This window comes from Pongo abelii, chromosome 13 (genome assembly GCF_028885655.2).
Source record: "Pongo abelii isolate AG06213 chromosome 13, NHGRI_mPonAbe1-v2.0_pri, whole genome shotgun sequence".
Taxonomy (NCBI): Eukaryota; Metazoa; Chordata; class Mammalia; order Primates; family Hominidae; genus Pongo; species Pongo abelii.
In genome coordinates, this window is record NC_071998.2 from 56,489,821 (window position 1) to 56,512,944 (window position 23,124).

General features: G+C 41.5%; 1 long non-coding RNA gene across 1 annotated transcript; it reads right to left on the reverse strand.

The window, feature by feature from the left end:
* Nucleotides 1-15,969: 15,969 nt before the first annotated feature.
* Nucleotides 15,970-19,708, reverse strand: LOC129047857 (uncharacterized). Its single transcript, XR_008509699.2, has 3 exons — nucleotides 17,643-19,708; nucleotides 17,002-17,168; nucleotides 15,970-16,231 (listed from the first exon to the last, which is right to left on the reverse strand). It is a non-coding gene; the product is annotated as an uncharacterized LOC129047857 (long non-coding RNA).
* Between the last annotated feature and the right edge of the window lie 3,416 nt (nucleotides 19,709-23,124).

The following is a 23,124-nucleotide window of genomic DNA, read 5'->3' on the forward strand; positions in this document are numbered from 1 at the left end:
TCTGATGTGGCAAGCCCTAGAGCCTGCCCCAAATCTCGAGATTCATTGATTTCATGTCACCAGGGACTGAATAGAACACCTCTCGTTCAACAAAATAACTGTCACTGACTCAGAAACAAGAAACAGCCTGTCCCCAAGGGGCCAAATCACCAGGCAAAAGAGACCTCCCTAAAGTATGGCATGGTCCCTTTGTTCTGTGCCAGTCAGCTCCTGCCTGAAACTGTGTTGTCATCTCTGATTCATCCACTCTTTCATGCAGAGTGACTCAGAAGGGGGGGAAAGTGCTGTGTAAAGCCCTGCTACATTTAATTGATAAAATACAGCCAGTTACTGCCAAACCAAAGGGGGCAAATGGGTAGTGCAAGGATGCACTGAAGTAGAACACTAAGCCACATGACAAGTGGCTGTGGCTACAGGCAGCTGAGGAGGGACAATGGTGGACTGGCTTAGCTGGCCATCAGCCATTTTGAGCAAAAGCACATCAGAAGCTCTAGGGGACAAAGAGGCAGAGCCACAAATACAGATATGGCCCATAAATGCCCCCCAGGGACACTACACAGAGGCAGGCCACACACATCTGCAGTGTGAGAAGAAGCACAGTGAGTTATTTTAGTCATCTCTTAAACATATGCTAATGAAATGCAGTCTTAGGAAGGACTATCACTGGCAGGACAGTAGGTTATACAGAGAGGAGCAAGATCATTGCTGGCATGGCAATAATTAACACACACGTGGATGTATATACACATACCTGTGTACATACATGCACACATATATATACATATAGACCTATTTTTTAAAAACAAGTTGTTGACTGCCCTCCCCCTTTGCATACTGTCTGAAGCTACTCGAATGCAGACATGCTTAATGATTGTGTTAAAAACCAAAATCGTTATTTAAAAACACTTTTAAAAGTTTAAATACCAAGTGTGAATTTAATTTGTTTCAGTGAGAAAAATATTCATGTAAAGAAGAGACAGGGAATTGAAGTTATTTTCTTAAATATTTAATTGAGTTAGAATATGAGATTGTCTTGATTCACTTAATTAGAATTTGGACTCCTGATCTCTGAACTCAAGAAAGTTATTTGCAGTGATCAAGGAAGTCACTTCAGAATCCAGAGAGTAGGACCACCGGCAGACATGCACAGAGACAATGGTGACACACGTGCTGAGAGGCTGTTCCATCTACCTGCCACCCTGGTTCCTGGGCTCCTCCAAGGTGACTTTGTGTATCTAATGTGTTGTGTTTTACACTATAGGCAATGTCTTACAAAGATAATTCCAATAGTGGGATAAAGAATGACTTACAGGTAGGGGGAGATTGGAGGTAGGGAGAATAGTTTTAGGAGGTTATTGTATGAGGTCCCTAACACACTGTGGCATGGGAATGGAGACTCCGGAAAGGTAAAATTTATGGAACTTGGGTGCCGATGATATATTGAGGCAGGAATTATATTCCAAAGAGAAGAGGATCTTGCCTTTACAGGCCTGGCACCCAGTTGTAATAGTTTAATTTCTAGCATATGCTATAATAACTCCTTAATCTCAATGGCTTAACACAAGAAAGGCTTATTTTGGGTTCACATTAAGTCTCATGTGATTCAAGGAGAGCAGCCTTATCCATCTACTGATCCTTCATCTCCAATGCCTGGTCTCTATGATTTCCTACAGAAAGGGGAGACAGAGATGGAGGAAAGACACCAGCTCTTAACATTTGACCCAGAAATTGCACATCTCACTTCTGCCCACAGCTCACTGGCTTAAACTAGTCCTGTGGTGCAACTAAATTACAAATAAAACTGGGAAATGTAGGGGCATTCATAGAACATTTGGTAAGCACTAAGCAGCTTCCGTGTATACATGAGATCACATTAATTGCCAATTTTTAGTAGCTCTGAGCCTAGATCTGTTTAATGGCAGCACCTCAGTCTTGCTGCACAGCCCGAACATTGGCCGTTATCTCCATGACCTCTGCGACTAATGTGCCCATGTTCTTCTCTGCTGGGCTCATGAGGTGCCTTGTAGCTGCCCATGTGCCTGGTGTTAATCAAGACTGTCTTCTGTAACAGGATGTCTATATGGTCAGGGTGCCAAACAGGCAGAATCCTGGGAAGAGTGGGCAAAACATCCCCTTCCTCAGCTCTGCGTCATACTTGACTTCAAGCATGTATGTACCAGTGCTGTGCCTAGAGCCTCCTAGTGTCTTTCTAAGTCTCCTCAATTCCTTACTCTGTCCCACAGGAGTGAAGACAGGTTTGGGCAGGCTCAGAAAGGCCTGTCCCATGTCATCATCTTTGTGGCCTTCATCCTATCTCTCTTTCTTCCCCGGGCATCTCTACCTCAAAATGTCTCCTTCCTCCTTACCCAAAGACCAGAAGTCTCCGTGGCTAGGGAGTAGATACAAATAGTATAGGGTGGGCGGTGGGGAGGAAGATACCTAGTTCTACTCGCCAGAAGAGACTGAGGCCTGCCAAGATAGCAGATATGGAAATGTAGGTATTACACAGAAAAGGCCAACTGATTTCAATTGCTAAAAACTGCATGGTGAGCAAGATGATGCACAAGGCAAAGCAGCCCAAAATATGGCACTTGACATTTACTTTTTTCAGTGTGTGTTGTAGACACTGCAGTCTACAAAGCCAAGGTTTTATTGTCTTTCTGCAGGTCACTCCTTGTTTTCTTGTATCATCTGATAGGCTTCTGTTGCTGTCCAAGTCATTACTCTAGTGTGAATATAGCCTTAAAAGAATAACAAAAGTCATTAAACATATGTACCTAGTGCTTGGTTAAGAGAGGTAGAGAAGGACTGCAGAATAGCTACAGTTCCCTTTATTAAAATGGAAACTAGAGTCAAGGCGTTTCCTCCTCCAGGTCATCAGTGCAACCTATGGAAGAATCTGACTTAGTGCTGCTATCCTCTTTTCTAAAGGAAAAATGCAGAGTGTTATAATTAAAAAAGGGTTTTAACTAAATTCACCTAGTCCAATCTGTCCCATTTTATAGATAGGGAAACTGAGACACAAATGGTTTAAAAAAATTCTCAAAATTACAAAACTGACAGACCAGGACAATAAAATATTTAATTCACAACCCCCTTTCCTTTTCCAGATCCTCTATAGAAATCCTTTATCCCTCTCCCTCTCTTCCTATCCTCTCTTCTCTCTCATTAAAATCACCTTAAGCAAAGAGTATGAATAAAATGAATGATATATAGAGTACCTAGCCATGCTTCCTTGTAGCTAAAGTAAGATTAAAGCATTATCTGTGGATCTTAGCGTCCATCAGCAGACAGGTGCTCCTGGGGTTTGTCAGCAGGTGCAGGAAAGAGGAAGCTTGCTGATGATTGAACATTTTTTTCGGCCCAATGCACTCTCAGAGGAAACAGCCAGGGCATCACATGTTTGTCATTGCTTACTATTGAACTCTCAAAGCATTAAAGCAGCACAATGTGTGGAGGCTATGAGCCCCTTTATTAGTGGACATATTGAAGAAACAAGATGTAAGGGAGTCAAAAGGAAATTAACATGGTCAGGATGTTGCTTCGGTACCTCTTTCCATTGTATGTAAGCCCTTAAAATCTTTCCCCAGAGCAATGTGTTATCCTTCTCGCTTAATGATGAAACATCGGATGCACACCATTATAGAGGTGTGCTTTGAAATTTTTTTTCTCCAAAAGTGATGGGTTGTGTGATGATCCAAGGTTAAAAGCAGTCTGCAGACATAATTATGACAAGGAGCTAGTCACTTAACTCCTCTGACTTTCATTTTGGTTTTTTTTTTTTGTTATTTCCAATTTATAAAATGAAGGAATTGAATTAAATGACCTCTCTGACCCCTTCTAGCTCAGACATTTCAAATCTATAAACACAAAACTACCTGCCTCACATTGGGATTAAACTCATAATTTTGTTTCATTAGTGGTCTGTCTTAATCAGCACAGCAAAAAGGAGAGAATACAGTTTTTATTTGACTGGTGGACACTAGGAACACCCAGTTTCTTAGTTGGAATCCTCTTCCTCAGAAAGATTTTGTTTGTAATGTGGCCACAAATCTCCTTGCTGCTAACTTGCTGGTTTACTGATATGTAATGTTAAATTAAATGAAAAATAGCTTTGAACAGATACCTATGCTAGAGCTGAATCCACAGCTTTGCTGAAAAAAAATTTTTTTTTTTTTTTTTTTTTTTTTTTTTTTTTGAGACAGAGTCTTGGCCTCCACTTCCTGGGTTCAGGCGATTCTCCTGCCTCACCCTCCCAACTAGCTGGAATTACAGGCTCCTGCAACCACACCCAGCTAATTTTTGTATTTTTAATAGAGTTAGGGTTTTGCCATGTTGACCAGGCTGGTCTCGAACTCCTATCCTTAGGTGATCCACCCGCCTCATCTTCCCAAAGGGCTGCGATTACAGATGGGAGCCACTACACCCGGCCTGAAAAAACATTATTAATTGCATATGAGAATCATATTAAACTCTACATATCCCAGTTATCTAAGGCTTCTAGAAGAGAAGTGACATGAAATCTCATCTTGAAACACTGACATCTCCTTAGGAGGATGACGAGTAAGAATAGGAGTTTTTATTGGAGACTTTCTTCTGTAAATATAATGGCCAGTTAAGGTGGATGTTGTTCATGGTTAATCAAGTCTGGGTGAGTTTACATAGAAAAAAATTTAGTCGTCTGGTTCTTAAAATTTTTTTAATTGAGTGCATAAAAACCTGTATAAAGATGTGACACCCCTGTGTGAAAGAAGATGCCCTGTTCTCAGAGCTAATGGAAAGTGTCATCTATGTAGAACCAATTATTGTAGATGGCTCATTCATTCACTTATTTCTTCAACCACATGTTTTTCAGTGCAAAAAACTCCCTAGCATCAGGTGCAGATATTGTGAATATAAATAGAGATGGTGTATGTGCTCAAGGGACTAATTGTCTAATAAATAGGGAGATGAACATACCCTGAGTGTACACCATTTATAATGCAGACACAAGGGGTGAGAAAGACTATGGGAGACACGAGTAACTGTCTTAGCTAGGGAGACCTGGAGGTAGCACTAAGAGGTAACATGTGGGCTTTGTCTTCCAGAATGGATGGCAGAAACGTGCAGTGGAAATGTCAGGAAAAGGCATGTGTGCTAGACATCCTGTTTGCCCCTCCAAATCCCACACTTCTGACCTGGATGAATCATATCGACAGGTTCTTGAACCCTTTGGCTTTAAGTTATGATGGTCAATGGGTAGCCCAAACAGGCAATTGTTGGAAGAGGAGAGTGAGGTCAGGATATTTTATTCCGCTGGTTTCATTCCTTGAGAAGTTGCTTCAGGCTGGCTGTTTCTAAATCAAAGGACATGGCTCCTCTCAAAGTGACCCTACGGGAACCTCTCTTTTTGAGTCCCAGTAAATACTCTCCCCTTTTCCCTTCCAGCACATGAGCGGTAACGTCTCCACTGTGGCTGACCCTATGTTACTGCATCAGCCCTTGAGGTTCTCCTCCCTGCATTCCCCCTCCTGTGAAAGTTTCCCTTTATATGTATATCCCTTTGGACAATATTTTGGGTGTGCTACATTTTCCCAGTTGGTACTCTGGCTGATACAGCATTTGAGAATGAGTGGACAGACGGATCAGAGACAAAGAGTGGAAAAACCTACAGTGTATTTGGGAGCCATTGTAGAGTTCAGAGATGCTGTAGTATAAGGCGCTCTCTGGTGGGGCAGAAGTGTCAGATGTTTGTACACTATGGCATCAGGACATTACAAGATTAGATCTGAGATTAGAAGGGCCAACCTGACAGCAATGTGGAGAATAAACTGGAAAGAAGGAGTTGAGAGACGCCCCTGTGGCTCCATCTGCCTCCAGAAGATATTGCTGTGGTTCCAGGTTTAGCTAGGTGACATCAGCGGCTGGGCTCCTGAAACACGACCCCTTTCCTCTGGCTCTGCAGCCTGCTGTCACTAGTTTTAGGTTGTTTTGCCATCGCATATTTGGCTCTCCAACTCCTCCATCACCTGGGTAACCAATGGCTTTGTAGTAAATTTCTTCTTTTATAAATACTTGAAGTGTTTTTTGCTTTTCTATTTAAACCCAGATGAATACAGGGGTCTTAACAGCCAGGATGATGAGGTGGCAAGGAGTGATATATTCCAAAGGGGAAAACTCATCGGCAAAGGGTTGCTGTCTCCTCTCAACCCAGAAAGAGTTTATTCTCTTTAATGATAGGCAAAACAGTGGTTTTTACATGGATTCCAGAGCAGGCTGCCTGGATTAGATAGCCTGCCTCATTGATCCCATGTTAGTGTTCTAATCGGTGTGCCTTGTTTCCTCACATGCAAAATGAAGATAATCACACCTCTTTTAGGAGCTTGTAAGCATTAAATGAGCTAATACAGCACATATAAAATTCTTTAAAAAGTTCTTGCCGGATATTCAGTCCCATATAAATACTAGCTACTATTATTTGCCTAACGCCTCTGAGTTGGAGCACGAAGGACTTGTGCCTCCCTGGGTCTCAAACACCAAGGGGTCATCCACATTTTTGAATCATAGGTTTTAGCTGCGATATCCTTTTTAAGGATCACAGCTTTGAAGGTTGGAGGAAGCATGCGCTGATTGACAGGGATGCTGTGAGGAGAAATAATTTTCCAGGGGCAAGCAGTGGTTACCATGGTTTCCAACTGGCAGAAACTCCAAGGTCAATTCCTTGAAAATATTTCACTGCTGATATGAGCAGGGTGGTTCCTCTACATTCCTAATCACTTCCTCTGCACCAGGGCACATTGCGCCAATGTTAAGCCTTGCTTTCAGGCATCAGGAAAGAAAAATCTGAATAAGTAGACATCAGAAAACATAGTCATCCAGCTGACCACTGACCATGAAGTCAAATACAGTTGATTCCCCAGGGGAGCCAGAAAAGGGAAGTGTCATTTGGAGCAATGAAATTTTAATAACCACAGAGGGAATAAAGCATTTTGTTATAAGACTCAGGTCTGCATTGATAAAGATCACTGGTGACAACTTACACTATTTGAAATTTTAGTTCTGTTCTCTGAATGACTAATTTTTACTTCTCCAGAAATGCAAGTCTCAAGGCACTGGGGGAAATCATGGTGCACAAAGCCTTGGTAAAAGCCACAGCACAACCCACCACCTGACTTAACTCTGTGCATCTATTTCATCCTCAAGTCAATTCTCCTTCCTTTGGAATTAAACTCTGACAGCCCAGCTGCAACATCTATTAAATATTTTTTCTCTATAGAGTGGCTCCAGTTGTTTCCAGGAAGCCTTTCTCACAGGGAAGGGGATTACTTTCAGAAGCCTGTTCTCCAGGGAAGTGGCCTCCCCACAGGTGTTCAGCATTTCAGGGCAGTCCCATTAGCCAGGCTCTGAAGGTGGGTGTGTTCATTGTGGACAGGCTGAGGAGTCGTTTTATAGAAGATCTAAAAGATGCAAGTTTCTCTATCATGGAAAACTCTGCCTGAGTAAAATACCAAATTCAAAAAGAAAGAAAAGAAAAATAACTTTTTACCAATAGTAACAACTCAGAAAATACCACTACAAATTAAACAGTCATTGAAATGCTTTTGAAAATGTTTTTAAATGGCAACTTAGAGAAGTCAAACCAATGTTGTCTTCTACTTATGCAGGATTAACACTCATCTTTTTATAGGGAAGCGAAGGCCTAGCCATCTACTTACAAAGCTGTATTATGTATTAAAGAATGAAGAAAAAGAAGTTATGTTTAGGACTTGTGACATTTTTTAATGGCTATATATTGTTTGTAGCTACTCCTATCAAGAGGTGAAGTTTATTTCCCCTGCTCTTAAACCTAGGCTGGTCTTGAAGATTGCTTTGGCTAACAGAATGCATTGGAAGTGAAGTTGTGAGACTTCTTTGTCTTGGCTTCCAGAGGCCTGTAGCTTCTTCTCTCACCCTCTTGGATATTTTCCTGTATGAACAAGTCTGAGCTGGTCTGCTGGGGAGGCCAGATGGAGGAGAACTGAGGCACCCTGATTAATGTCACCAACCACCAGTAATGTGAGTGAGGCCTTCTTAGACCACCCAGCCCCTGTCAAGTCACAGATGGCTGCAGCTGCATAAGTGACCCCAGGCTAAAGCAGCAGAACCATGTATTAGTCTGTTTTCATGCTGCTGATAAAGACATACCTAAGACTGGGCAATTTACAAAAGAAAGAGGTAATGGACTTACCGTTCCACATGGCTGGGGAAGCCTCACAATCATGGCAGAAGGCAAGGAGGAGCAAGTCATGTCTTATACGGATGGTGGCAGGCAAAGGGAGAGCTTGTGCAGGGAAACTCCTCTTTATAGAACCACTGAATCTCATGAGACTTACTATCACGAAAAAAGCACAGGAAAGACTTGCCCCCATGATTCAATTACCTCCCACCGGGTCCCTCCCACAACACATGGGAATTCAAGATGAGATTTGGGTGAGGACACAGCCAAACCATATCAAAACATCTACCTGAGCCTAGCCCAAAGCACTGAACCACAGAATCATAAGCAAATAAGATACGTGGTTGTTTTAAGCCATTAAATTTTGGAGTGGTTTGTTACACAGCAATAGATAACTGCCGTAGGATTCATTTCTAGTTTAGTGCTTGATTCATCTGAGAAATCAAAATCATATTCAATTACAAAAAATATTCAATCAATGAAGTATTCCCATTTACTAAATCTTTGAGACAACACTAGAGGATTGGAGACATTTAGAAAATATGAACAATCTGTCAAACAATTTGATTCTCTCATATATGCTCACTCTGAATACCCACCTTCATTTCTCAAAAGCAGTTATTTTTATAAAAATTATGTGTAAAACTGACAAATTCTGACAGAATTATCCTGGAACAATATAGTCACAGGCTTACTGATCATTTATTATTGGGTGATTTACTATTTTGATCATAGGTTTATCTAAACTCTTTCCCTGTGTAGTAAAGAATTTAACCCAGCCCAAAGACAGATTGTGGGAGGTAATCTCTAAGTCCTTGAAGTATCATGCTGAATAGGTGTGTCTTTGTCCGGGTGTCTTGGGTCAGCCACGTAGTGACAATGTGTTTTAAGGTTGGAGCCCTGAGCCACAACAACACTGTGATTTAGGGTGGGAGTTTTGGGTCATGTAGTATCAGCTTGACTTCCTGCAGGGCTAAATGTTGAGAAAAACCATGTGGGCAGTTGACTGTGCCTACATGATGGAGCCCCAGTGAGAATTCTGGATATCAAGGCTTAGCAAGCTCCCCTTGTTGGCAATACTCCATGCACATTATCTCACATCAGTGCTGCAAAACAGCACTTTCCTTACTCCATGGGGAGAAGATAATTAGAAGCTCCACTTTCAGCTACCTTTCCTTGACTCTGCCCTATGACTTACTTCTTCCCTTGGCTGATTTTAATCTGCATCTTTTCCTTATAATAAGCTATAACCACAAGTATAAAATAGCTTTCAGTGACCTCTGAGAGTCTTTCTAATGAGTTATCAAAACCGAGGGTGGTTTTGGGAACACCTCGAACTCGCAATTGGTTTCAGAAGAGTGTAGTCCTATGAGAGCTGTTCCCCTAACTTTGCAGTTAGTTAACTTTTGCATCTCCATTCAAGATGCAATTCAACCCTGCCTCTGGGAAACCTTTCCTGACCACCTCAATTAAAAAAAAAAAAAAATCTTCCTCTGAATTCTTAGATTGTATAGGGCTCACCTGTAATTATCTTATAGTATTTGAGAAATGGCTTCTGGCTTTGTTATTGATCATATTGATAGGTAGACCTATCACATGTCATGTATTAGATTTTAGTGCCTGGAGGACTCAGCCTGTTTCTTGCACCCTTTCTACTAGCCAGCACATTGTTTTCAATTAAACACTGTGGTGTTTAAAAAAGAAATTGCTGCTTCTAACATCAACTAGGAATTTCTGAAATGTAGGTTAATTTTGTATTATTAATAAGACTGAAATAAACATTCATTCAACAAATGTTTATTGGCTGGGCGTGGTGGCTCATGCCTGTAATCCCAACACTTTGGGAGGTCGAGGTGGGCAGATCATTTGAGGTCAGGAGTTCGAGACCAGCCTGGCCAACATAGTGAAATCCTGTCTCTACTAAAAATACAAAAATCAGTCGGGCGTGGTGGCGCATGCCTGTAATCCCAGCTATTCGGGAGGCTGAAGCAGGAGAATCACTTGAACACGAGAGGCAGAGGTTGCAATGAGCCAAGACTGTGCCACTGCACTCCAGCCTGGGTGGCAGAGCGAGACTCTGTCTCAAAAAATAAAAAATAAAAAAAATTAATTGAGCATCTACTAAGTGCTAGGCTCCAGGGATTGGCAACGAGCAAAATAAATTTCTATTTTTAGGAAGTTTCCATTCTGGGAGATAAAGATGACAAATAAATCAACACATATATACTTTTTTTTTTTTTTTTTTGTCCAGGCTGGAGTGCATGGTGTGATCATGATTCACCGCAGCCTTCACCTCCTGGACTCAAGCATCCTCCCACCTCAGCCTCCCACCTCATCCTCCCACCTCATCCTCCCACCTCAGCCTCCCTGGGACTACAGGCATGCACCACCACACCTGGCTGGTTTTTTTATTTTTTTGTGGAGCTAGGGTCTTGCTTTTTTGCTCAGGCTGTGTATATGCTATTATATTAGATAGTGATAAGCACTAGAAAGAATAATCAAGCGGAATAAGAATAAAGTGTGATGAGGATAATTAGTTTAGAGAGGATGATCAAGGGAGGTTTCTCAAAGCAGGTGACATCTCAACAGAGATCTGAATGCAGCAAGAGAATGAGCCATGCAGATAAAGTTTGCAAACCTGGTCTAAATGTTTCCATTATCTAAAGACTTCAATAGCCAAATGCATTTGAGAATGCGGCTGTCCAATTTATTGAATGGTGGATTACTTTTTTTAAAAAAGGTTTTTTAATGAGTAAGGAATTCAAATCCAGTCTTAACACATAGATACATTCCCATAGTCCCTTTAAAAATAAAAATAGAAAAATTACTGACATGTAAACAGTTTGCATGTGGAAGAGGAATAAAGTTTATAGCTGATTGAAGACAAAATTCAACCTTGTTATAGTCTTTATGTTTCAAATTTCTTGAGGAGACATTCACAGGGACAACTTCTGTCTAAATAATCATCCCACCAGAGGAGGAACCCTTGAAACAAATTGTCCCTGATAATAGCCTTTGTTAGACTGAGGAATGTGCAGTTGAAGCTTGACAAGCTGTCGCACAATTCTAAAGAGAAGTGAGTGATTCAAATAGAAGGATCTTTGCAAAGGTAAATGTGAAGAATAACTTTGTGAATATAAATCACAAAACCCAGAGGAAACTGTCTTATGCCTTTTCACTGTATTTGGTTTCAATAAACAAACCAAGTTTCACTGATTTATTTTATTTTTGGACAGAAAGAAATCTCATTACAGGGAGAACTGGGAACTCTGAGATAAGAAAGGTACGACTTTTAAAGAAGTTGACTGTGGGCCGGGCGCGGTGGCTCACGCTTGTAATCCCAGCACTTTGGGAGGCCGCGGCAGGTGGATCACCCGAGGTCAGGAATTCGAGACCAGCCTGGTCAACATGGCGAAACCCCGTCTCTATTAAAAATGCAAAATTAGCAGGGCATGGTGGCGCGTGCCTGTAAACCCAGCTACTTGGGAGCCTGAGGCAGGAGAATCACTTGAACCCGGGAGGTGGAGGTTGCAGTGAGCCGAGATCATGCCACCGTACTCCAGCCTGGGCGACAGAGCGAGACTCTGTCAAAAAAAAAAAAAAAAGATGGCGATTGTCAGAGCTGTCCCATTCCCATATTCTGATTCCGCTTGGTCGTTGTCATTGTTCTGTTCTTCATGATGAGCAAGGAATGTATAATGGACATCCTGTTTGAATATGGGAATTCTTCTGTGATCTGGAATTCCTCTCCCCACAAGGCTCTATTCGTTGGCACTCTTGCACATATGCACTGAAATAATTAAATGTCATGGAAATCCTAAAATACTTTGAATCATCAAAAGGGGCTTAAATTATGTCAGGACAGCTGTGGTGTTGAGTATATTATGTATTCTAGTTCTTTAAAAACGATGAGACAGGTATTGTGTGTGTGTGGTAAGGCTTGACTAATCTGAATAACCATTAACTAGGATGTACCAGAACAAATAATTTTTCAAGTAAGTTTTTTTTCTAGATACCAGGACGAGATGTCTTGGTTTGAAATAGGTGGGAAGGGGAAAGGGGATATATGAGAGCTTATTTGGACATGATAGTTTTAGAGCGGAAGTCCATGTTTTTAAGTCTCCAGAATACCACTTTTATTTAATATTTTCCCTCTTCTCTTTCTTGGTTCCCAGCAAAATGGTGAAAATCTTGCTGAGAAATGGTACCATGAGAAAAAGTTGAGAAAAGAGGAGGCAGATCCGCCTCAGAGAAGTTGCTATGGAGCAGGAGAAAAGAGGGAAGTGCTTTGCCCATTTCTCTCTCTTTTCCCCTCCAAACATACTAAAAGACTGGTATTTAATGTGTTGGCAGCGTCTTTGTAGAGAAATGAACATCTTTTCTGGGTACCGGGGGAGGGAACATGCTGGTTGCCATACCTATATTTGTCAAATGGAAGTCATGTTAAGAAACCCAAAAATAAAAATAATTTTAGGGTAAAGTCTTAGGAACTTAAAATCCATTTATTTAGCATTAAATAAACACCTTCCAGATACCCATCCCTCAGCTAAGTGCTATGAAGGACATTAAATAAGCATAACAGATAGTCCATACTTAGCCTTCAGCATCTAATTAACTTACATATTTGGCTAAAGGTGGTGAAAGACATGAAAGGAAGATAATACATGGACCTGGCTTTCCAAGACCTCATGGTTTTGCGGGAAATGAAAGACATGCACTTGAAATATTTAAAATGTTTAAATATTCCTAGGCAGGAAATGTAAGTGCCTGAATGGTTTGCAGAGTCTAAACAGTCATTTGTCAGAAGGGAAAACAAGGGTGGGCTGCAATGGGATTCATTGATGAGGAAGGACATAATAGTACCTGTGGGTCTTTGTTTATAAACCATTTTAATTCACGATGAAGTTTACTTACCATAAATCCATGAAGAGAAATTTAGGCAAACATATATACACAGGACAGCAATGCTATAAAATGGGCCAAGGCACTGCTAGAAAAAATAACAGCTTAAAAGTACATTAAACCCTGGCAAGAATTTTTAAATATTGAAGATAAAGTTACTATGTGACCCAGCAATTTCACTCACATGTATATACCCAAAATAACTGAAAACATATGTCCTCCCAAAAACTTGTACATGAGTGCTCATAGTGGCATTATTCACAATAGCCAGAAAGTGGAACAATTTAAATGTCCATCACCTGATGAATGAATAAATAAATTGTTATACCCATACAATGTAATATTACTGAACAAGGAAAAGAAATTAACTACTGACACATACTCTACACAGATGAAGTCTGAAAACATTATGCTAAGTGAAAGAAGCCGTACTCAAAACATGACATATTACATGACTCTATTCATATAAAATATTCAGAATGGACAAATCCATACAAACAGAAAGCAGATTAGTGATCCCCAGGGGTTGGAGACAGCAGAGAACAGGGAGTGACTGCTTAACAGGTTCAAATGAGGTTTTTTGAGGGGGGTGATAAAAACGTTCCAAAATTAGATAGTGGTGATGGTTGCACAACTTGGCGAATATACTGAAACAAATCACTGAATTGTACACTTTAAAAAGATAAATTTTATGGTACATTAATTGTATCTTAATAAAGTTGTTAAAGAAAAAGAAAGCCTAGAATGAATAGCTCTCTCAAAGTTGCTAAGAATGCTAGCTCCTAAGAGTACAATTACAAAACAGACACCTGAGAAATGAAGAAAATAAATGGACAAAATATAGGAGATTCATAGAAACAAGATTCTGTCTGGAGCTTTGTTTCACTTAATGTTGTGTAAAGAATTAAAAACAAATCCTGTAAGATACACCTTGAAGTAAGGGTGAAAATGGAGTGTTACGTGTCATTTTACATTGATAACTTAAAGGCATGGAATTATTATTTGTAAATGCCTTGTTAAAGATATATCAGAGTCTGATCATTTTTTAAAAAAAGCTTATTTAGGGCAGGGCACAGTGGCTCACGCCTGTAATCCCAGCACTTTGGGAGGCTGAGGTAGGCAGATCGCCTGAGGTCAGGAGTTCAAGACCAGCATGACCAACATGGAGAAACATTGTCTCTACTAAAAAAACAGAATTAGCCGGGGTGGTGGCACATGCCTGTAATCCCAGTTACTTGGGAAGCTAAGGCAGGAGAATTGCTTGAATCCGGGAGGCAGAAGTTGCAGTGAGCTGAGATTGCGCCATTGCACTCCAGCCTGGACAACAAGAGCGAAACTCCGTCTCAAAAAAAAAAAAAAAATTACTTAGAAATAATTTCAAACATACAGAAAAGGTATAAGAATAGTACAGAGAACACTTATGTATACACTGTTCATTAACAGTTTGCTGTACTTGGTTTATCATTTGTGCTTTATCATTTGTGCTCTCTTCCTCTCTTTCTTACCCCTTCCTCCATTCTTCTTTCCATCCCCTTTCTCTCTCTTCTCCCCTTTCTCTCTTCTCTCTATGTATATATACAAATTTATTTATATTTACATATATCTCAAATATCTATCTCAATATATAACATTTGAGACAGATAATATATATTTGAAAGTTGGAAATAGCATGTCCTTGTACCTAATTTATCAATGTGCAGTGTATATTTCCTAAGAATAAGAATATTATCTTACAGTGTTACATATCCAGAGTGTAAGATTACCAACTTTAGTAAATTTAACATTGATATAATACTTTAATATAATCTACTATGCAGCTTCCAGTTTTGTCAAGGAACATGGTATGTTAGTTATCTATAGATACATAACGAGTTACTTCAAAACTTAGCAGTTGAAAGTAGCAAACATTTATGATCTCAGTTTCTGTGAGTTAGGTGTCTGCATGTGGCCTACCTGGGTCCTTTGACCAGGTTATAATCAAGTGTAGGCTAGGGCTGTGGTCTCATCTGAAGGCTCAATGTCGGGAGGATCCACTTTCCTGCTCACTCACATGGTTGTTGGCAGGATTCAGTGCTTCACTGGCTGTTGACCAGAAGTTTCTCTCATAACTTCACAACATGGTCCTCTCCATAGGGCTGCTCACAGCATGGCAGCTAGTACCTTAGAATAAGTGAGGGAACAAGCCCCACAGGTGGAAACTTCCAGCATTTCTTTGTAACCTTATCTTTGAAGTGACATTCTATTACTTCTGCCATCTTCTATTCATTAAAAGCAAGTCAGTAAGTCGTTAGTTCAGCCCACATTCAAGGGAAATGATTATACAAAGGGGCAAATATCTGGAAGTGGGACCATTTTAGTGGCTGCCTACCAGACACAGTAATGTTTTTTCAGTACAGGATTCAGTCTAACATCATATATCGTAGTTAGTTGACATATCTCTTTAGATTTTTTTCTTCTTTATGACACTGACATTTTAAAAACAGTTCCTGTTTGTAAGATGGAATGTTCCTTGGTTGGGGTTTCTATAACGCTTCCTCGTTATTAAACTCAGGCTATGCATTTCCAGTCAAATAGTACAAGAGTAGTATTATCTTCTCTTTAGGGCATCATATCCAGAGGCACATGATGTCTATCTGTCCTTTATTGGTGATGTTCATTTCAATCACTAGTCAAAGGGGTATCTGATTTCTCCACTGTATAATTACTATTTTTCCCCTTGCAACCAAAAGGCAATCTATGAGGAGACAGTTTAAGAACACGTAAATTGCTCATTCGTCACCAAAATTTTATCTAAGTTGTACATTGGGTGACTCTTGCCAGAAACAATCTTAAGTACACAGTGGTGGTAAAATAATAATTTTTTTCCCCCAACTCCAGCTCTCCTGCCACATCTACCAGTTGGCACTAGGTATTTGTATTAGCCTGCTCAGGCTGCCATAACAAAAGACCACATACTGGGTGGCTTCAGCATCCGACATTTATTTCTCACAGTTCAGAGGCTGGACATCCAAGATCAAGGTGCCAGCAGAGTAGGTTTTTCTTGAACGTCTCTCTTCGGTTTGTAGATGACAGCTTTCTTGCTGTGTTCTCACTGGTCTTTCTCTGTGTACATGCCCCAGGTGTCTCTTCCTCTTCCTTTAAGGATACTAGTTTTATTGGATGTGGGCCCCACCCTATTGACCCCATTTAACCCTACTTACCTCCTTAAAGGCCCTATCTCCAAATACAGTCCCATTAGGGGTTACAGCTTTAACATATGCATTTTAGGAGGACACAATTCTGTTTATAACAGTATTCTACTGTAAAAAGAGCCATCCTTCTCACACATTTACTTATTTATTCTATGCTTATGAGTATATAGAATGGATTCTATATACTTTTCTTTTTCAATGGTTTATACTTTGTTACTACCAATAATTATTTTGGTGTTCAAACTGTCCCAGACATGGGCAGGGGAAGCCGCTCCAGCCTGGTTCCTCTGTCCTCATGACATGCCCCCAGTATGTTTTGTACATTTCCTTACATTCTGGAATAACAAGATATTTCAGGCTCTCACTAAATAGAGGAGGTGGTTGCACAACCCTGGGAATGTACTGAATGCCACGGGATTATACACTTTAACATGATTGATTTTGTTACGTGAATTTCACCTCGATTAAAAAAAAAAAGTTCCAGGCTTATCTTGCATATTTCCTGCCTCTGCCCTGGAAACATTTTTTCTCTAAGGATCCTTTATTCCTCTTAGTTAGAATACTACATTTAAAAGCAAGGTGTGGCTGTTAGGTATGGCCACTGCTACCAAGATTTCTGCTTCAGTGGGCAAAGCCAGGAGATATATATATATCACATTAATACATACACACACATATATACACATTTCAGAAATTATGAGACCACAGCAATACCTCCAATTGCAATCCATTCTTCTTACATCCATGTCTTCTCTCTTTCTGTATTTGTAACTTTCTTCTCTACAGTGAGAACCCTGGCTCTCAACAACAATGTATTTACTGATTTGCTCAATACCACGAAATATCTAAAATCATTTCAGAATCCTTCTGTGTCCGTGCTGCTACAAAAACAAACCCAGTAAAAAGAATTTAGTGTTTAAGTCCTTCCCGACTCCCACGCTACCTAAGTCTAATGGAATATGGTTTAATGGGTATTCATAAACTACTCGGATTTCTTTTTCCCCCCTTTCAGTGTGGTTATTCATTTGAAATACAGTTGGGTTTATTTTTTTCAGTTTGGTTTTTAGTTTTTTTCTCCCTTCCCATACTCGTTGGTTTAATCTTTTAAATAAATAGAACATTAATAAACTTCCAAAATCAAAAATAATACAAAGAGCTATACCATAGAAGTGTTTCTCCCTCTCATATTCCTTCCACCCTGTTTCCCACTTTCTTGTTAGGTGACCTGCTTCATCTCACTTCATTCTTTACTGGTTTATTCCTCCTATATTTCTCTTTTTTTGAAAGATATGCAGGTACATGTATTTCTCCCATTTTTCCTTTTCCTCACAAAGGTTAGCACAGTATATATCTACTCTTTTGCAGTTGGTCAGGAAGAAACGCTTTCCATGAGCTTTGGAGACTAGCAGCCTTCTCTGCAGTATCTTATGTTCATTCAGCAAACACCTGAGTCTCCACAGAGAGCCAAGGCTGATCAGTGAGTCCCAAGTCTACAGTGAGCTGACGTCATAGTATAGATCTTTCTCAGGAATGCTTCACGCCTAGCCCAGCCAAAGGGCTGCGCCCTACATTGCATTCTTTTCTGTGCCTTGTTGACACCCTGTGGTTTCAGTGTGCAGACCCTTGTCTGTCACTGCCTTAGATGACTGTTGTAGACCCTCACCTTTACGGAGTACAGACGTATTATCTAAATTCTCCTTGTTGTCTGGTTCTGCCCTCCCTCACAAAATCAATCCTCCGGGAACAAAGCTTTGCTTCCTCCTATACTACGTCATGATGCTCAAATCCTTCCCTTCCCCTCCATCTCTCAACTTACCTCAACAACTATCTCTTTCTCTCTCTCTCTCTCTCGTGCTCATGCGCGCGCAAACACACACGTACACACACTCACACGTGTTTTCTTTAAAGGCTTAAATTTTCCATAACAGTGGGGGCTCCCAAGGAAAAGGGGTGAAAGTTTTAAAAATAGGTGCTTGCTGGGTAATTTGCCATTAAACATCAGGGCACCATTCTAGTAGGGAGATGGCTCTTAAACCCTTCAATTCTGCTCGCCAGGGTCCTGCCCTCAGCCCCTCAGGGAGGGCTGCCTCCCTGAGATCAGCAGCTGGGGAGGGCGGGGGTCAGGGTGACAGCCAAGCTAAGTGGAAGTCTCAGGAGGCTGGACATAATAACCACAGTGACTGTGGTTGCTCCGCCCGGTCCTCTGGCGGCAGCCAGAGCCTTCCCAGGTTTTGCCTTCGACCGGTCCTCGCCCTTCAAAGCTTGGTAAGGTCCAGCCGTCCACCTGTAGCTGTCCTTCAACAAAACCACTTCCAGGAAAAGGAAGGGGTACGTGACAGGCCGAAGAAGTCAGGCTACAAACCGGATGACAACCGTAAGGAAGAAAGAAAAGAGCAAGCCACGGGGGTTCTCATAGGGTTAATACAGCCTGGCATACACAAAGGATGAGGATGAGGGCGAGGCAAAATGAGAAATCGGGTGCAAGGAGTAGGGGGAAAAAACCTTCCACCCTTTCTTTTTGCATCCAGAGGTACATTTTCATTTCAGAGTAAACCCAGCCACAAATGAGGGTAGCTGGGAGCATGTCCCTTCTTAGGCAGCTGAGAGGATGAAAGAGCCTCCCAACGCCTTTGATGCAGGCTGCATATTCGAGCACATTTTGAAACGTGCATCTGTGCTGTGTTGGGCCTGGAACCCCGGCGGCTCGGCGCTGGCTGTGGGCGGGTGAGAAGGAAAACGTTGCCTGGCGTTACCTCCGTCTGGAATGGGTTCCCGGAGCAGCGCTAGGCAAAACCCGGAGTGGATCTTGGGAAGTAAAGCAGGTGCTGCTCCCGGGCTCAGCACCCGGTCTCTCAGGCGCCGAAAGGTCCACCGTTTGAGCACACCACCCCTGAGGGCTCGCTAGCGGTGGGAACCTGGAAGGGGCCGAACATGCTGTTCAGAATAATTTAGGAGGCAGAATATTCTTCCTGCTTGGTAGTGTGAAATCACTTATTTATGGCTTCCATTCAGTCTCGGGTTTGCAAATAATCCCCCTTTCTAAGCGGTGAAACTCATGAATGTTGATCTTGCAAATCAAGCTGACACTAGCAGCTTTTGTCCACCAGGGCATACATCAAGGCCTGCCTTCTCCCCAGCACGTTTCCCCCCTCCTCGCCATGCGCATCCCAGGCTCCCGGATTCATGAAAGGCGCGCTCCGCCCCAAAGCGACCTGAGGGTCTCTAGCAACAATCCAGGGGCTTGTCTGCCAAGCGCTCGGGCCCCACTTGGAGCGTCCTGTTCAGAGCCTCCAAGAGAAGCCCTGAAGACAAATAGCCCCGACAGGAGGAGGTCACCCGATGAAGGGCTGCGGGAGCTCTAGACCCTTGCCCAGAGGCCTAGGAGCTCGTTCTTAAACACGAAGAGCCAAGCCCGGACAAAACCCGGGCTCCGAGGAAGGAAGCAACGAAACAATCGCATTTATGTAAAGGGAGGATCGAGGAGAGAGAGAAGGCAAAGCCAGCCAGGATGCAAGGATTTGAAATAATGAGATCAGATGGGGGACGGCGGATGTTAACTACACCCACAGAAGCCATCAATGAAAGAGGCTTTGCTAGAAGTCAAGCCTACCGCTGGTTTTTAGAGTGGCTAGGTGGTAACTCTGGATCCTGCTGTAATAAGATGCTTTTTAATTAATGCTAACGAGCTAATGTTTATTAACTGCTCAAAGCTCCAGAGGAATAGGTGCGAACTGCAGACCAAATATGTCTTTGAGTGTTGTGCGATGAATGTGACTGCTGAACGAATTAAGAATAGTCACAGGCACCCTCATTCTTAGGGATCCAGGCTCATGAATAAAGATACTCATGCGGCCTGGTGCGGTGGCTCACGGCTGTAATCCCAGCACTTTGGAAGGCAGAGGCGGGTGAATCACCTGAGGTCAGGAGTTCGAGACCAGCCTGGTCAGCATGGCGAAACCCCATCTCTACTAAAAATACAAAAATTAGCCGGGCGTGGTGGCACGCGCCTGTAGTCCCAGCTACCTGGGAGGCTGAAGCAGGAGAATCGCTTGAACCCGCGAGGTGGAGGTTGCAGTGAGCCGAGATCTTGCCACTGCACTCCAGTCTGGGTGACAGAGCAAGACTCTGTCTCAAAAAAAAAAAAAAAAAAAAGATACTTATGCTTAATTTAAATTGTATTATGTGGCAGTCTCCAAATTGGTCTCTGTAGCAGAGGCCACTCATTGTGCTTCAGAAAGCTACTGTTTACCTGTGTGTCTTTCTGTTGAGAACCATTTCAAAGCTGAGGTTGAGCTATGGGAAGGATACGTTTCCACACACAAGTCTGTACGTTCTAAAATTACCTTGGTTGCTTGGTACAGGATGAGTAACCAAGAGGGTCAGGATTCCTGCTGGCCTGGCAATATATCCTGCTTCCCACCACCCCACCCACTTCCCCAATTTACAAGCCCTGCCCCCTCCACTAAAGAAGACCTGTGAATGACAGGCTAGTCCTCTGCCTCCTGGTCCCAGCAAATAGGAGCACTGATTCTTGGCCTTTCTTAATCGACTTTGCTGTGACTCTGACCACCATAAAGTTCACAAGAGAGGAGACCATAAAGGATGGTTGAAGTCTAGTTTTCTGAACAGGAGAGGTGATCAGAGTGACCATTTGGGGCTGGCACACATTTCCCAGACAGAGGGAATATGGCGAGTCAAGGCACCATGGGAAGAATGTCATCCATATGTCATTGTTCACTCTTTTACATTAGTTACGTACTCCAGTCCTGGAATCCAAAGGTCAACAGAATGCAGCAAGTTAACTGCTGCCCTTCTGTGGGATGAATTCTTCAGGAACAATCTTGGCTTTGTCAGTGTTTCTTACCTGCATGCCTTCTTGGATCTTGGTGTTTTCTGTTTGTTGGCTTTGACAGTGTCCAGATTGGAGGTTGTTTTCATCCATACAGTCTTCCTTCTCTCTCATTCCCTGGCCTTTCAAGAATGACCCCTCTCTGACCCCACATGGCTCTGGTAAATCAGGACATGTGACCAATAGGGAATATGACCAGGCCAATCCTATTCTCTCTTCCAGGAACTGGGATGTTCAATAGAGAGACCCAGGATATAAGAGGTTAAACAAATTATCCCGTAACTACACCCTAAGGACAGGGTTCCTAAGGGTTGTGAACCCTGGAGCTGCCCTGTTGCTGGTACCTTCCGAAACCTATTGTTGAGCATTTCTCTCCCTTTTACAGGCTTCAGAAAATATTTTTTGTTCTTGCTTAACTTAATACATTAATACACAAGTCATACAGAAAATAGCAAGTTTAGAAATCAATTTTTTGTGAAATGTACATCCAGAAAACTTAATTAAAGTGTATTATGAACAACTATAAAGTGAACATTACGTATGTGTTTACTACCCGGGTTGGGAAATGAATATTATCAGTAGCCTGGGTGCCCTCTCTAACCCACTGCATGCCTCTCCTTAATGATAAAACCACCTTGCTCTTCCCTGACTACTCTGCTAACATTCTTGATCATCATTTCCTTGCTTTACTTTACATTTTTATCACTGATGTATGTATCCCTACACATGTTGCTTAGTTTCATCTGTTTTAACATTTGTGTGAAAGGAAAGAGGATTTTGTGTCTTTACTCACCATTACATTTGTGAGAGTCATCCATGTTATTATGTGTAGAAGTAGGTTATCCATGTTATTGCTGTATGATCGTCCATTTGTAAACATATCACAGTTATTTATTCATTACATACCTGACAAACATTTGCATTGTTTCCACTAGGAATATTACAAACAGTGCTGCTATGAGCATTTTTGTTTATGTCTCCTGATACATGAAATCAAATTTCTCCAGGGGAAATCTCTAGGAGTACAACTGCTGGGGTATAGGGTTATGTACATGTTCACTTCTACTAGATAACGCCAAACTATTTTTCCAAAGTAGTTGATCCAATTTACAGCCCCACTTGCCCTAACAGAGAGATTCTGTTATTCTACACCCTCTCCAAACTTGATATTTTCATCTTTTTAGCTTTTGCCCATCTGGTGACTTTGTTTTTATTATGATTACCAGATAACTGAGGAGGTATGCAGCTTCCCATATTTGTATTGGCCATTTTGTTTCCAAAAACTAATTACTATTTCTCTCTTTCTCTTTCTCTCTCTCTCTCTGTCTCTCTCTCTCTCTCTCTCACACACACACACACACACACACACACACACAGGCAAACACACATACATGTGTGTATATTAACAGTTCAACTTAAATGATCAAAATAAATAGATCAAATTTCATGTTTTATTCAACCACCAAATTCAAGGAAAATTGTGTCCAAATTTTCTTACAAAATACATTTGTTGTTTAATCTATATTTACCTCAGCAGGTATCATTTCTTAAAACTTTGGGTGCTAATTAGGAACTCTTACTTTTGAAACTATTTCATTTGACTTTCCACTTGAAGATCTGCCTAACTTCACTAAAACTTGACGTTAATCCCTGCTCTTGGAAAATAACTATTTGCTTCATGCCTATTGAGTGATATACACCGTAACCATAGATGCTAGCATAAAGCTGAACAAATAAACTTCAAAAAGGGCCTGTCATGAAATGAAAACTTTTGTGGGTTTTTTTTTTTGTTTTTGTTTTTTTGCCTGGTAGATTTGTCTGTTCATGTCTAATGAACATATAATGAAAACAGAATATCAGCCAGCCCTACCCAGGTATGACCAAACACACCTTTGCACCACTACATTTAGGCATTCAGCAAACTTCTTACTCTCTGCTCACTCGCCACCAATTTTTGGTCTGTGTTCTCCTTCTTGATCAATAAAAGA